The 14,793-nt window shown below is 44.4% G+C and overlaps 1 protein-coding gene across 9 annotated transcripts in view; it reads right to left on the reverse strand.

Annotated features, from left to right (window-relative positions):
* The window catches only part of ZMYND11 (zinc finger MYND-type containing 11), an 89,042-nt gene extending 75,464 nt beyond the window's left edge, over positions 1–13,578 (reverse strand). For 4 of the 9 annotated variants that reach the window (XM_036228254.1, XM_036228252.1, XM_036228250.1 and 1 more), the window contains exon 1: positions 13,234–13,381. The gene's annotated coding sequence lies outside the window, so the exon portion shown is untranslated. Of the gene's footprint in view, positions 1–13,233; positions 13,383–13,479 lie in introns of those variants that run through there. The other 5 variants (XM_016151773.2, XM_036228253.1, XM_036228249.1 and 2 more) reach the window with 5 other exon arrangements.
* Between the last annotated feature and the right edge of the window lie 1,215 nt (positions 13,579–14,793).

Here is a 14,793-nt window from a genome sequence, read left to right on the forward strand (position 1 = left end):
CCTCATCTAGGTTGGAAAAAGAAAGAAAACCACAGGAGAAAAAAAAAATGTGCAATCAACGGAACTCGAAATAAGAGGAATTTACTTCTACTCCATTTGCAGCCATGAAATTTCAATATAAAACTTATTCTTTTATAAAATGAAATAATTAAAAGACACGAAAAGGATAAAAACTTTGACACTTTAGCTAATGTATGTTGATTCCAATTACTTACGGATCCCATGTTTGTGAATTCACCAACTTGCTAAAATTATCTGTAACCCAAAAATCAATACTCGCAGCCTTCTGCAGTCACAGACACTCTCACACGCACGGTGCCAGCTGAGGAGGAACAAGGTGACATTCCGTCTTGACCTTCCAGCTCAGACAGTAAATACTGTCCTTTTTGCAATGTATTAAGTGCCACATTTTTGGTGTTTTTTTTTTTTTACGTTTGTGCTTTTTGTTTGATTTGGCTGTTTAAAATGGTCCTAAGCATGGTGCTGTCTAGTATTCCCGAGTGCAAGAAGGTTGTGATGTGTCATATGAGCTTCGCTTTGGACCGGCCATCAGGTGCACTCAGAACGAGGAAGAAGATTGTGCCACGTGTGCCCCAAGGGCACTACGGAAAGTGCAAAATAACATCTAGAGCGCGTGAGGAAGCCATGAAGACAGAAAAGTGGTGACACTCGTGGACCCATGAGGCGACAGCCGTGGTCAGGAAAACACAAAACCCTCCTCTGCTAATACTAGTGAGCACACTGAGAAAAACTCGCAGGCAAAAAGATCATGTAGAAGAACAGGTTTGCTCTGCTGAGAGAGGCCTGTTTCACAAGAATGTTGGCAAACAAACCTACATAATGGAAATGGCATTTTGATTTTCAAAAGTATTGTGACCAGAGGCTACTGGGAACTGAGCCCTGCGTTTCCTTTGGGGTAATTCAGTGTTAGTGTTGAGAGAGACAGAGAGACAGACAGAGAGACAGAGAGAGAGAGACAGACAGAGAGACAGAGAGAGACAGACAGAGACAGAGAGACAGAGAGAGAGAGAGACAGAGAGAGACAGAGAGACAGAGAGACAGAGGAGAGAGTGAGTGTGTGTGAGTGAGACTTTATGGGAACATTACAGCAAGTAATAAGAATCAACTATCATTGTAAACAAAATGTGATCATTACCTTTTAAATGTTTTGAATAGCCATTCTTATAACGTTATAAAATAAACCTCCTGAAAACCATTTTAAGTAGGGAAGATGAAAAAAAAAATTAAGGTTTTACGACATTTCCACTTAGAGATATCCATCCACCTCTGGATAAACATCAGCATGGCAGACCAGGGGTAACTGTGATACTGTAGTACACTCATAACATTATTTCCTAACAGGTTAGTTAAAATGACAGGACCTTAACCATCTATGAAATAGGGTATATAATGTTTGTATTAAAATTAGTTTTAATCACCCGTTCATTTATCACATAGTAATTGTACAAGCCTATACTAGGTTAACCAGAATGCTTCATTTCTCAAATATTTTTTTCAAAAGGAATTTGTCATAATTTGTAGATTGTAAAAATGGTAAACTTCACATTTGAAGAAAATGACAAATAGAAATTCTGGACTGCTGCACTGATAGAATATGAATTTCTTAAGAGTACAGAGTGGCACCATGCAGAAGGCATTCAAGGACAGAGAGATAGCAGGAAATAAGTCAATTTTATCAGATGTTAACATTTTACACTAAAAGTAACACAATCTGCATGTTAAATGTTTGAATGAATTTAAAAGGTAGACAACTCAAGTAATGGTCTCTACTTTCATGCACATTAAGAGTCACTGCATGCTTCTAAAGACAAGATCTAGGTGTTATCCCGATTTGCACTGATTCTTTACCTTTAAAATTATTCTCTCTAATTAATGAAATTAGACCAGTTTGCAACTGAACTTTTCCATTATTTAGATTATGATTACATGAAAATTAACTAATTTTTTAAACTATTATTTAGCAGTCCACATAAAAGACATTTTAGCCTAACAAAGGAGCAAATCTCACTTTACAACATATATTTTGCTGTAACAAATACACAACAGAAGAAACAACTAAGAAATTACATGACCGTGTTCTAGACCCAAGAGCAAGTCCACACACAGGGTGAGCACGTGGCGCGAGGGCTCGGGACTGGGCTCAGCACCGCGCACACTGGCAGGCGGTGCATTCTGAGCGGGGCTGGGTTATGTCGCACTGTCTTACTGAATTAATATAGCACACACCTCACGGTTTATCTCTCTGAAAATGTACGAAACACTTTATTAACTATGCAAGACAATCTGAAATCTCAGGACCATCTTACATCCTGGGTGCAGTGCACGGCGGTGGCTGGCCACAGGGAGCAGCAGACACCGACGGCGTCTGCCGGTCAACCTGCTGCTCTGTAGAGCTAAACTGTCGAATACCTGTTGTTTTTAATACAGTGTTTTCAAAGTACTTTGAGTTTTAATTTGGTTAAAATGTTTTCTGTAATCTTGAAAGGGGCTGTCAAAAGAGTTTGGTTTCATTTCACACTTCTGATTTGCCACTACAGTTAGGAAGGCCCTTGGGGCCAAGGAGTGAGCTTACGGGGCTCCTAGCAGGGCAGGGGAGGACATGAGTCTCCAGGAAACGAAAAGGAGTATGTAATGATTAACCATGGTTAAGGAAGGCATATTGTTTTCTAAAATAATCCCATCTCATCAGCATTAAAAGTGGCCCCAGCCTAAGCCACAGCTCACCTGTGAGAGCTGCCAGAAGGGCACTGGGCGAGCTCACAGCCATTACGCCTCAGGCACAGCTGGCAAACAACTCCCTTCACTTAGAACTGTACTTCTCGGCTTTCTCCCTTTGGTTTTTGAAGACTGGGCAGGCAGGGTAGTTAGTGGTCACTCTCTAGTCTGAGAAGCAGGGTTCCACAAAAAGGAAAAGGGAAAATAATTCACTTTCTTAGACTCTGCTTCAGACTTTCTCCTCTCATAGAATAACTGCCCTCCCTCCTAGGCAATATAATGTCTGAAGGATAATACTTTATCAAGTATAAGATTCATTCCAATATGCCAAAACATACCTAGAATTTAATATGCAAATATTAAAAATAAGCTAACTGAATATACTTGTCATACTTTACTACTGTATTATTCTTCCAAAAGTAAACTTTATAATTATATTTAAAAAATAGTAGCCTAACAAGCTAATACAAATGCTCTTCGAGCACATGCAACACTCATTCTAACCGTATTGTCAGTCATGGATATTTTACAGCTCCCTGCCATGAGTTCTTCTGATTCCTGTCTGTTAGAATACCCAGGCCATTTAATCAGTCAACATTTATTTATGTTAAACAAGAATTTTGTCTGTTTTGAGTACAGGAGCTGTAGGAGCTCGGAGTGCTACAGAGGAGTCTGTATTCCCTTACCTCAGCCTGGAGGTCGCTATAGTTTCCCTGAAAAAGTGACACTTAAGCTGAAGCCTCTAAGACATTTAGGGTTAGCTAACAAGGTTGAAGCAAAGGAAGACTGTAGCACTAGGTAAGGTGGCAGAGTACACAGGGGCCAGGTTACGCAGCGTTTCATAAACCATTATAAAGGATTTGTGACTTTAACCCAAGGGCAGTGGGAAGTCACTGAAGAATTGTTCAGCATAAGAGGGATTAGACTCCCAACAGCTCTTTAGCTGAGAAGTTGAGTCTGTACCAACCACAGTAATTCCACCTTCCTTATCACCTGATACCAGGCTGAGTACCTGCCATGCGACTCAGGGAGGGAAAAGTACGCTAGGGCTACTTTTAGGACAGAAGTCCTAGCTCCTGGTCTCTTCTTTCTCTGAATGTCACTAGATCCAGATATGATGCCCCAAACTGACGCGGCCATTTCATAACCATGAGGAGAACGAGCCTCAGAATACAGCTGAGGGTGATGGACCAGCTGAGGGCTCCAATCACATGACGGTGGCAGACGCTGTATGGAGAGGAAGAGGAGAAACACAAGGAAAGACGATAGGTTTAAGGAGTGCTCAAAAAGGGCAAAGATTACGGGGCGGGGGGGGGGGGATCAGAGCAGTAGGTGTGTTGCTTCTGGTGGGTGGGTGTGGGTGTGTGTGTGTGTTGATGGCAGATGTCTGAAGATAACTGAATGCAAATGGAAGGGAGCCAGCAAAGAACAGGGTGGAAATAAGATCAGCGAGAAGTTTCTGGTGGGGATGATTTACAACGCAGGAAGAGAGTAACAAATGAAGACCAGGAGTGCAGGTATGTCTGCAGACCTCAAATTCCTTCCTCTGTGGTGTGGTCTCTCTTCTCTCAAAAAAGAGGCCAGTATGGGCTCCGCGGGGAGAGAGAAGGGGCGGGAGTAGAGAAAGTCAAATGGAAAGTGGGAGATGACTGATCGGAAAAGTAAGTGTGACCGAGAGCCCAGATGACCACCTACGTTAGGTCCAAGAACCCCGCCCTGTCAGCACTCAGCAGCCCGGCTCCCCAGTGTGGAGGCAAGGAGAGCGGGGTCCATCCACCTAGACTCAGGGTCTGCCCACACCGGCCAGCACTGAAAAGAAAAAGAACACTCTCTCTTTTGTCTACCTACACGCACTTAAGCGATCTACTGCACGCACAGCACTGTGCATACCAGGGATTCTGATATTTAAAAGTTGGTGTTTGTTTTCAGGTCAAGGAACTGAGATGATGATGGGGTAAAACTGAAATTATAATAAAAGGCAAATGAACTAGTTTAGGCAAAAAAAAAAAAAAAAAAAAAAAGAACTAGTTGAGGCAAACTTTAAATGCTGTGGAAGTTAAACTGAGGGGACAGATCACTGTGGGACAGCAATAAGATGAGGAAGATGAAACCTGACAGAGTTCTCAAATGCCAGCAAGTTTTAAAGTAAAATGTAAGCTGACCTTTAGCACTGGAGGTGGAGTGAGGAGGGGGAAAAGGATACCTGAGCCAGTTATAAAGTGTTATTTATACAACCAGTACTATCTGTGGGGGGGGGGGGGGGCTTATTAAAAGAAAAAAAAAAAACAGAATGACTTGCTGAAATAAAAGTTTTACTTAGGGAAAGAGAAAATAAAACTAAAAAGTTAGGCTAAAATGAGACTCCGAAATATCACGAACGACAGGTTACGACCCAAGCGGGAAGGAAAATGCATGAGCAGAGGTTAAAGATGCCCTCACCTTACTGCCTAGTAGCAACCTAGGTTGTCACAGAAAGAATCGAACAAAGCCTGCCACCTCCCCAAGTCGAGATGACCAGGAGCAGAGGCTGGCCGCCAGCTTTCGGGTTAGTATTTCATTTGGTTGAATTCAAATTTTTAAGCCAATTACTTTCCATTAATCAGACCACAGATCCTCTTCCCTTCCTACTACAACATTTAGGATCATTCTATGAAATGGTACCACTACTTGAGAACACCAACTCATAATAGTATACCCATTTAACATTTCCACTCTATTTCAAGTTCAAATTGTATAAAAATATTCTATTTAAAATGCAATTCCCACAGTAGCAATTAATATACTTCCTGAATGTATCTGGTAACCTAAAAGCCCCATCTGCCATGTACCCTGGCCTCCGCAGAACCAATGGACACTGAGCCAGAGAGGAAGGGAGGGAGCAAGACACGTGGACATCACCAGGCACTCCACAGGTTCCCGGGGCCACCGTGATGCCTCGGCATGCTCGAGTCAGAAATACAGCAACCGAGGACAAGTGCAGACACTGACCAGCAGTAGTCAAGTGACAGGGCTCCTTCCTCCATACTCTTCTGATAGTCAGCTCAGACAGTGAATCTGCTCCTGCAATGCCCATGTCTCTGGGGAACCAACCACCTGCAAGTGGAAATGACACTCCCAAACTAGAGGAATACCAAGGAGCATCTGAAATTCAGACAAAGGCCAGGGCTAGCCAGATTGCTGAGCAGAGTCCAAAAAACCTCATGCGGCCTCACTCCACCTGCACACAGCCCACCGTGGCTGGCATGACGGTCTAGGGAAAGACATACACATTCTTCCCAATACCCATCGGGGTCGCAAGCTGCTTACTCCAGCACCGGAAGGGAACACTAGGCCGCTGCTCAAATTACAGGAAAGCCCAGAGACACTGACGCTGAGTGGCAGTCCATCTGCTGAACACCATTCATCTCAGACGTGATGCAAGACCACCAGGAAACACCACTGACCAAACCTACCTTGGACATCCACCTTCTCCAACCAATAGCAGAAAAATACAGGACATTTTAGAGCAACCAGAGAAGACGCAAGGTTTCCTTCTGGGAAACACGTACTTTTCAGACTGTCAATCCTCTTTAAGAAACTTCATGAATGCTACTCTTGAAAGACAATTTCAGAGATATAAAGCTAAAGGGCACAGGGCACATAATTTTCTACAAGCCATTCCAAAAAGAAATATTTGAAAGAATACACACACACACACACAATCACGACCTACTTTGAAAAATTAAAATTTGAAACCTGAAAGGTAAATTTTTAAAAAATTGACTTTTAAAAATAGAGGCCAGATCCATCTCTACAGATTCTGATTTAATGGCTTTGTTTAAAAAGTAATTCTAATAGACAGTCGTGATGGAGAACCAGTGTACCATGAAGAGTACACAGGCTGCTCCTGGTTCCTAAGGCGTCAGCTAGTCAGCTAGAGTCCCAAACGTAGTGAAAGACGACCAAAACACTACTGCAATTAAGGCCAACAACAGTATATTTTTCATTTGCATTTGTTTAAAATGTGGACACAAACTAAGAGAAAAATCTAACTTTAAACTGATTAGTGGTTGTTCAGCTTTCAATTCACTTGAAAATAACTGAGACTAAAGCTAGTTTATTAATGAACCTAAGAAAATAAAATTTAACACTCTAATTATTCAAACGGAAGCTTCTTACCTGAAATAATCCAACTTGAATATTGATCACAAGTGAGAAGCTTCTAAAGGTTATATGTATGGAATATGTATGTGCAGAAAGTAAAAGAAGTATGTACAGTATTTCAAAATAAAACATCAGAAAAAAATAAAACATATCAGGTACTTTGACATTATGTAACACTAAACATTTTTAAACATAAGGAAAAATGTTAAATTGTAAGTACAATAGAAAAATAAATCACCTTAAACTTTATATCCTCTATGATTTAAAAAGACAAAATCTGTAATGATAAATTAAATAGCTTAAAATTCTTTTAAATATGATATTAATGGAAATCCCCCCAAAATTAGTCTCACTTGTTTCTATCCCCCAAAACTGAGCAAACTAGGTATAGTTTATATTAATTCAGGAAGGGCTCCGCGTCAGAAATCAATTGAAAATTAAGGACCTGATTTCCCAAACAGCATTTCTCAGATGCAGTTTTGAGTCAATTAACAGGCAGATAAATTGATCTACAAAAAAACTAAAAACTTCATGATGACTTTCATGTTGAGATAATTTCCTCATGCTTAGCCTTCACTAGAAGAATATATATTTTTAAAATCTTCCCATAGCTATTAAATATGAGGAAACCAAATTGACTATTGTGTAGTAACACCCCCACTGATGAAGATCAGGAAGATCTGAGTCTGTGAACGCTACACCTCAGTTTTGTTTCTCTCTTTACCATAAGCTTCTCAGAAAACTTTTAGATGACGGCAAACAACTACTAAAATCTGAAGCCTTCACACTTAGAGCAACTGTCAAGAAATTAGCTATTTCAACCCAGACTGATGACCCAAAGGCCCTCTAGGCCAGGATGGCCCTTCTCATGCGGCAGGTATACTCTAGTGCAGAGTTAATCCCCAGGGGTTTCAAACATTTCTATACATAAATATTAAAGTTGTACCTTCCTCCCTCCCATCCTCTGCCAAGTATCTTCACCATGTGAGCTGCCAACGGTGACAGCAGCTCAATTAGAGCTGCTCATTCTTTGATCACCAGTGAACCTGGAACTACCCAGAACTTCATGCATGGGACACTGACTACCAGGACGTTTCCAATATTCTTTTTCTTTTCGCTTCCTCCTCCTGTAAAAAGACTAAGCTGTGTCTTACATTCTTTTATTAGTCCTCACTTTGGTAGACTTGTACATTTGGGAGATGGAGGTGCATCAGTACAAAGATCCAAGGACTTGGTGAGTTTCAGGGAGGCAGAGCAGCCAGAGTCTGGGTCTGGTAGTCATACACTTGAATTCAAATATGCACCTGACTGTATATTCTATGTGACCTCAGGCCCTGGTAACCTCTCCCTCCTAAGTCTGCTCTCTTACAAGTTATAAAATAGTCACGATTGTATTATAATACTGTAGTTTATCATATAATCATACTATAATATTACTTTCCTCATGCTGTTGTGAGAACCAAAGGGAATATGCAAATAGACCATTATATTAGATGCTCAATAAGTGACACTTTAAAAAAGAGTGCTGCTGAAAGATGAAACTCAGCTTTCTAAAAACTGTTTACAAAGTAAACTTCTAAAGGAACCCAATGTGCATGCAGTCAAATTTAAATGTATTTATGACAGGATCCTGCAATAAAACACACTTATCTTCCTGATTTTAAAAAACAGCATTTTTAATCCCAATAAGTAACGATGTTTAATAAATGAACTCAAGATAGTAAAATACATTCAATCCATTGTAAAAAAAAATACAACATGATCTTATGAAACAGATTAATTATGAAATAGCTGGAACTATAAAAGCACTTAGTTAAGACAAAACTGGTTTATCTACGATCCTTAAATATTAGTTTACAAAAATAAATAAAACACTGTATATGTTTTTGGCAACACATATTTTCCAAATAACATATAAGAGCACAAAATGTGATCTGCCAAATGTATTCCTCTCAGCACGGAAGACTAGGTAAGAGTCAATGATTTCTCCTAAAGTTGCTCATATAACAGTATTACATTACCTTTGTCATTTCTTGAATTTCGCATAAAGTTAGGCAAATGTTTAGCCATTTAGTTATTGCACAGAAAATGCACCCTCAAAAAAATAGAACAAAAAAATTAAATATATGAATATTTACTCGTTTCATATAAATTATTTTTAAGACTGAGTTACATATCTAACAATTTGCTAAACTTCTCTACTAAACACATAATGGGCTATACAAATTTTTTTAAATTTACAAATAAGTATTTTTTTATTTTACAGACTGTATTTGCATTTGTAACTAATTCTGTATTTAAATATTGTATGGCATTTTCACAATACACACTAAATAATCTTTCTAAGTGGAAAATCAGTAACAGCAGGGACACACATACGCAAAAAGATCCTTAAAGCAGTACATATGCTTAAAATATTTCAGTTACAACTGGATATTTAGGTTTCGATTTGTATCTCCCTCCCATTATCTTCATTCTTAGCATTTTACCTCTTATTACAGGGACTTTGTCATAAGGATCACATTCTCTCACAGAACTCCTACTTCACTCACTTCTCATTGGAGAGTGTGTGTGCTAGGAGGGGCTATGTGACAAGGAGGTGGGCTTTGTGTTTCCTTTGAAAGGAAGACTGCTATGCTTTTAAGATGATCATGTGAAGGATTTTAAAAAAGAGGATAGTGTATGTAAAAACATGGCAGAGTGGCTCAGACACAGTAAAACATACAACATGGGATTTGTATTATCACTAGGTACTCAACTGTGAACTAAACTTGCAGAAACCAAAACATTTCTAAACGTCAGGACCAGAAGAAGACAGACCACAGATAACTTTACAGAATCACTGCACCACAGCAGATTTAAACTGTTTAGCAAACTGGACAATGCCATTGCAAGGAAGTAACTGACAGTTATCATGCAAGAGATGTGGGTAGAAATTAAACTCGAATCAGTTATTTCTGACTTTTCGTCAAAATTCCTAATAAAAATGGTGAGGGATTAGTTCCACAATGATCCAAGAGGTGCCAAGCAGTGTTCCTTTATTTGGAAAGTCTACCCGCTCGGAGCAAATATAAAACATACAACCTGACAGACAGAGTGACAGATGTGGGAAAAAACAGAATTAATTTAAAATCAATGGTTAAAACAAGAACACTCACACTATTTACTTCAATTACCTATGTTCTTCATGAAATATTAAGGATGAGCAGCTGCCAGGAGCTGGGGAGGGGTGTGGGTGGGGAGTTCAGTGTTTAATGTATATGCAGTTCAGATTTACAAGATGAATAGAGCTATGGAGATGGATGGTAGTGATGGGTACACAACACTGCTGATGTATTTAATACCACTGAACCATACACTTAAAAAGGGTTAAGATGGTAAATTTTATGTTATATTTTTCACAGTAAAAAAAATAATGATACGAAGATCCTTAAAACTGCTTCAAGTGAGGGCCAAGGACTATGACAAACGCTTATTTTTCAACCGTCTAAGATAACTAAAGAGAAAAGAGACTCAGTTACCCTATGACAGTTAAACGCGAATCAGTGAGACCAGGTGTATGAGAGCATGCCCTGCTGTGATTTGAGCTTCACTCCTTTCCACTGTTGATTATTATTATTAACAGTGAATTTGACTCAAGTGAAGTCAATCAGTAACAGTCGTTTACGAGGCAATAACCCTATTATACAGTTACTGTTATCCTTGTTTTTCACACGAAGGAACTGAGACTAGGAATGACAACTTTAAGTAATATGTCCAAATGACAGAGGTGAGATTCAGACCCAAGCCACCTGGCCTCCAAGTCATTCTGCTACACTACCTCCCTAATCTAGTGACCAAAAAAAAATCTAATCACCTTTAAAAAAAAAAAATTAAGGTTTTCAAATAGTAAAAGTTTTTAACTATCATAAGTCTATTTTCTCTTTAATTTTTTTTCTAGATACAGCCACTTTAATGTTTTGTGTGCAATTCAACGGAATGATGCTAACGGTAGGTAAGAATACCACACACCAGAGGTTTAGGGTTCCAGGCAATATTAGGACAGCATTATGATACTTCCACCACAAATGCTAAAATTCTTAATTAGCTTCAGTTAGTGTCTTAATTAGCATATGCCAAAAGGATATGAATGTTTCTATTATACACTATCTGAACAACCCTTAGAGGAAAAGGGGGATAGGGTTACAAAAGGGAGAAAGTTCAAACAAACACATGTCAATTCACAGAAACATGCAAGATGACATCCACTCAAAGCACCAAATGATATGCTTGGAATATTTAGTATGAACAAAGGAGCTAAATTTTAACACTTTATTTTTCTTTGTAAAGCTGGATGCACTTACACATATGTTTAAACACCTTGTAACAAGTAACTGCAAAAATAAATTGCCCAATGACAGAATGCAAAAGAAAGATTCAGTTTTCATATGAAAAACACCTACAGTAAAAAATACCATGCAAAAGATAAAAATCCTCTGTTAACGAAGAAGTTAAGCAAGAAGTATGTGTGAAGTTAAGCAAAAACATTTTATTGTCATAATCACATCCCATATCCTTTAATCCTTGATTCTCCAGCCTGGCCATCTTATAAAGAAGGGTCCACCAAAGTAATGACTGTAACCAGCAACAGTGAGCCAAAGACAAGGAAAATAACATGCCTATACAAAACTCATACTTTATCTCCTGCTTGCACAAATTAGAATTCAGAAAAAACAAAGGTGACCCTGCTAACCAGACAGCACTTAAACTTTTGAAGTACAACCAAAACTTCCAACCATCAATTAGAAACGATGACCCAAAAACCTGAAAAGACATCCCACAATTACACTACTACTACATTTCTCAGTTTAAAAGAAAATAAGCAAATGTTTTGCTTTCTGCCTTTCAACAACAGGTTAAACTACTTTTAAGCGGGCTCTTGCTTCCATAGACGTGGCTTGCTGTAGGATACAGAACACCTGGGTGAGGCAGGCCAGAGAACCCAGGACCTAAACGGCAGGGTCAGATGGGGCCCTCCAACCTTCAGGTTGCCACTCTTGCACAGGCTACCTGGGCACTAGCTTTGAGCTCCCGAAAACACCGTATACGCGAACACCAGACACACCTTTACTCTTACACTAGGTATCTCGTACACACTCTAGGTACCATTCAAACACTGCACACAACACCAGGCACATTGGACAACGGGGTACCGTGCACACTCTGTATGTAACACCGGGTACCACGTGCACATCGGGCGCCACGCCCACACCATATACAACCCACAATACACACCAGGTACCATGAGCACACCAAACCTAACAGCAGGCACACCGAGTATCATACCCACCCCATTTGTACCACCGGGCATCGAGACACACCGGATATCATGCCCGCCCCACAGGTACCATCAGGCATCACAACACACGTGGTGTCATGCCCACCCCACAGGTACCACCGGCCACCACGACACACCAGGTATCATGCCACACCGTACATAACACCGGGCGCCAGGCAGTCTGGGCACCACGGACCCGCCCGGCACCGGGCCCACACCGTAAACCGTCCACAGCTGGCCCGGGAGAGCGGCGTGAGGGGCAGTGGACACGCAGGCGGGGGTCCGCGGGCCGCCCCCGGAGACCCGGCTCGGCAGCGCCCGACCGGACGCGGGTGGAGTGGGGGCCCCGCAGGCCGTCATGGGGCCCGAAGGACGCGCGGAAGCCGCGCCGAGCCCGGGGCCCCGCCGGCCCGGCCCCGCCGCCGCTCCCAACAGCGAGTCGCGACGGCGACCGCCCCCTCGCGCCCTCCGCCGGCGGCGGCCGCGGGCCTCGGGCGGCCCGGCGGGCGGCGCTCACGCGACTCCCCGGCTTCCCGGCCGAGCAGGCCCCGCGCGCTCCCTCCGCGCCGCCCGCCCCGGGCCGGGCCGGGCCTCCCCTCCGGCCGCCGCGGGCCCCCGAGGGACGCCGCGGGCCCCGGGCCGCCGCCCACGCAGCTGTGCGGGAGGCGAGCGGCGGGCGGCCCGGGGCCCGGCCCCGCCAAGCGCCGCGCCGCGCCCCGCCCGCGCGCGCCGGGCCTGCCCCGCCATTACGCCGCGGCGCCCGCCGCCGCCGCCGCCTCGCGGGCCCGGCCCGGCCTCACGCTCACCCGCGGCCGCCGGCCCCGGCCCGCGCCCCGGCCCGCGCCCCGGCCCCCGCCCGCGGCCCCGGCCCGCACCGCGGCCTCCCCCGCCGCCGCCCGGCGTCGCCCGCCGCCCGGCCCGGCGCCTCGGGGCGCCATGTTGACGGCGGCGGCGCCTCAGCCGCGAGCGCGGCGCCGGGGCGCGGGCCGGGGGCCGGGGGAGGCCGGGGCGCCGCGCCCGCCGCCGCCCGCACTTACGGGGTCTCCTCGCCGAGCGGCGGGCCGGGGGCCGGGCGGGAAGTCGGGGCGCCGCCGCCGCCGCCGCGAAAGTTTGCGTCCTGCGAGGCCCGGCGCCGCTCACATGGCGCAGCGCGGGCCGCTACGGCCGGCCTCCCGCGCCCCGCCCGCCCCCGGACTTTGTTGTGCGGCCGGCCGCGCCGTGCGCTCGTGCCGCGCGGGCTCCCTCCCGGCCGCGCCGCCCGCGCCGCGCGCGCCCACACCCACCTCGCCGCCGCGCCGCGGCCCCGGCGCCGTCTCGCGAGCCGCACATGCCCGGCTCCGCCGCACGTGCAGCCGACGTACGTGCCGCGCGGGCGCCGCGGGCGCACAAAGCTCCCGCGCCGCATTGTGCGCGGCCCGCGGGCCCGGCCCGGCCGCCCCGCGCCGCGCGGCCCTCGGGAGGCGGCGGCGGCCACGTTAGCGAAATCGCGAGGGCGGCTTTCGTCGCCTTCCGATGCTACCGGGAAGGGAGCGCGGGGCCATGCCCCCGCCTCGTCCCATACGCACACGGACAGGCTCCGGAGAGCGGGGCCACGCGTCGTCGGCCGGGCACACGGCGGATTTGGGACCGGAGAGCTCGGCGCTCGCTCCTGGTTCGTAATTCCAGGTCTAACCAGAGAAGGCCCTACTGTGTGGCGTGAGACTGACTCGGAGACGAAAACCGCTATGGACTGCACGGATCTCCCCTAACGACCTTTCTCCACTGGGAGTTCGGGAGGAAGACCGACCAGCCGAGTGTCCTACTCCGAGTCTCATTGGACATATTATGTATCTGAAAATCACAAGATTTGGGGTTGCTGATCCAAGTCATCAGTCTTTTAACATAGCTGGTCTCTGAGACTAAGTGAGAATTTAGAGATAGGTGGTTCTTTGATGTACACCAAAGACAGCCTGTCAACCATTCACAGCCCTGGTTCTGACACATCACATAGAGTTCTTGCTTATTTCAAGGGACATCGCAAACTAATTTTAACTCATTTTAATTTTACACATAAATATATGCCATTGAAATCCAGCAGAAGGGTTAAAGGGTGTCAGAAAAAGCAAGCCGTACTTGGTTTGATTGCAGGACCAGGAATTCTAACAATGAACAGCTTTAAGTAAAGCACTCTTAAAAAAAAAAAAATCTATTAGAGGACTGCATGGCTCTACGTATTTCACTGAGGCTAGTCAATGAAGACAACATATATGTATAAAAAAAAGCTCACCTCTTAGGAGAGAAGCGATTGCATAACTCCATTTTTCTGCAATCCAATTTTTTAGGTATAATTTCAGTTTTTATACCCAGATACTATCTCTCATAGATACATTATCCCCAGATTTCCTATTGGTTTTGCCTAGAATTCAAATCTTGGTCGTATTTTCCTTTCAGAACAGTTTTCTTTACCTCATTTTTCCCTCAGCTGAGTGACTATGGGGGAGGGGAGGTGGTCTGGAGGCCAATGGTTTGGGGTTGGGAGTTGAGGGGAGCCAAAGACCCAGTAGCTGTTTTCATACAACTTAGGTTATACTATGTATTTATCTGCTGAATTGCAAAGA

The sequence above is a fragment of the Rousettus aegyptiacus genome, unplaced genomic scaffold (genome assembly GCF_014176215.1).
Source record: "Rousettus aegyptiacus isolate mRouAeg1 unplaced genomic scaffold, mRouAeg1.p scaffold_m13_p_10, whole genome shotgun sequence".
In the NCBI taxonomy this organism is placed as follows: Eukaryota; Metazoa; Chordata; class Mammalia; order Chiroptera; family Pteropodidae; genus Rousettus; species Rousettus aegyptiacus.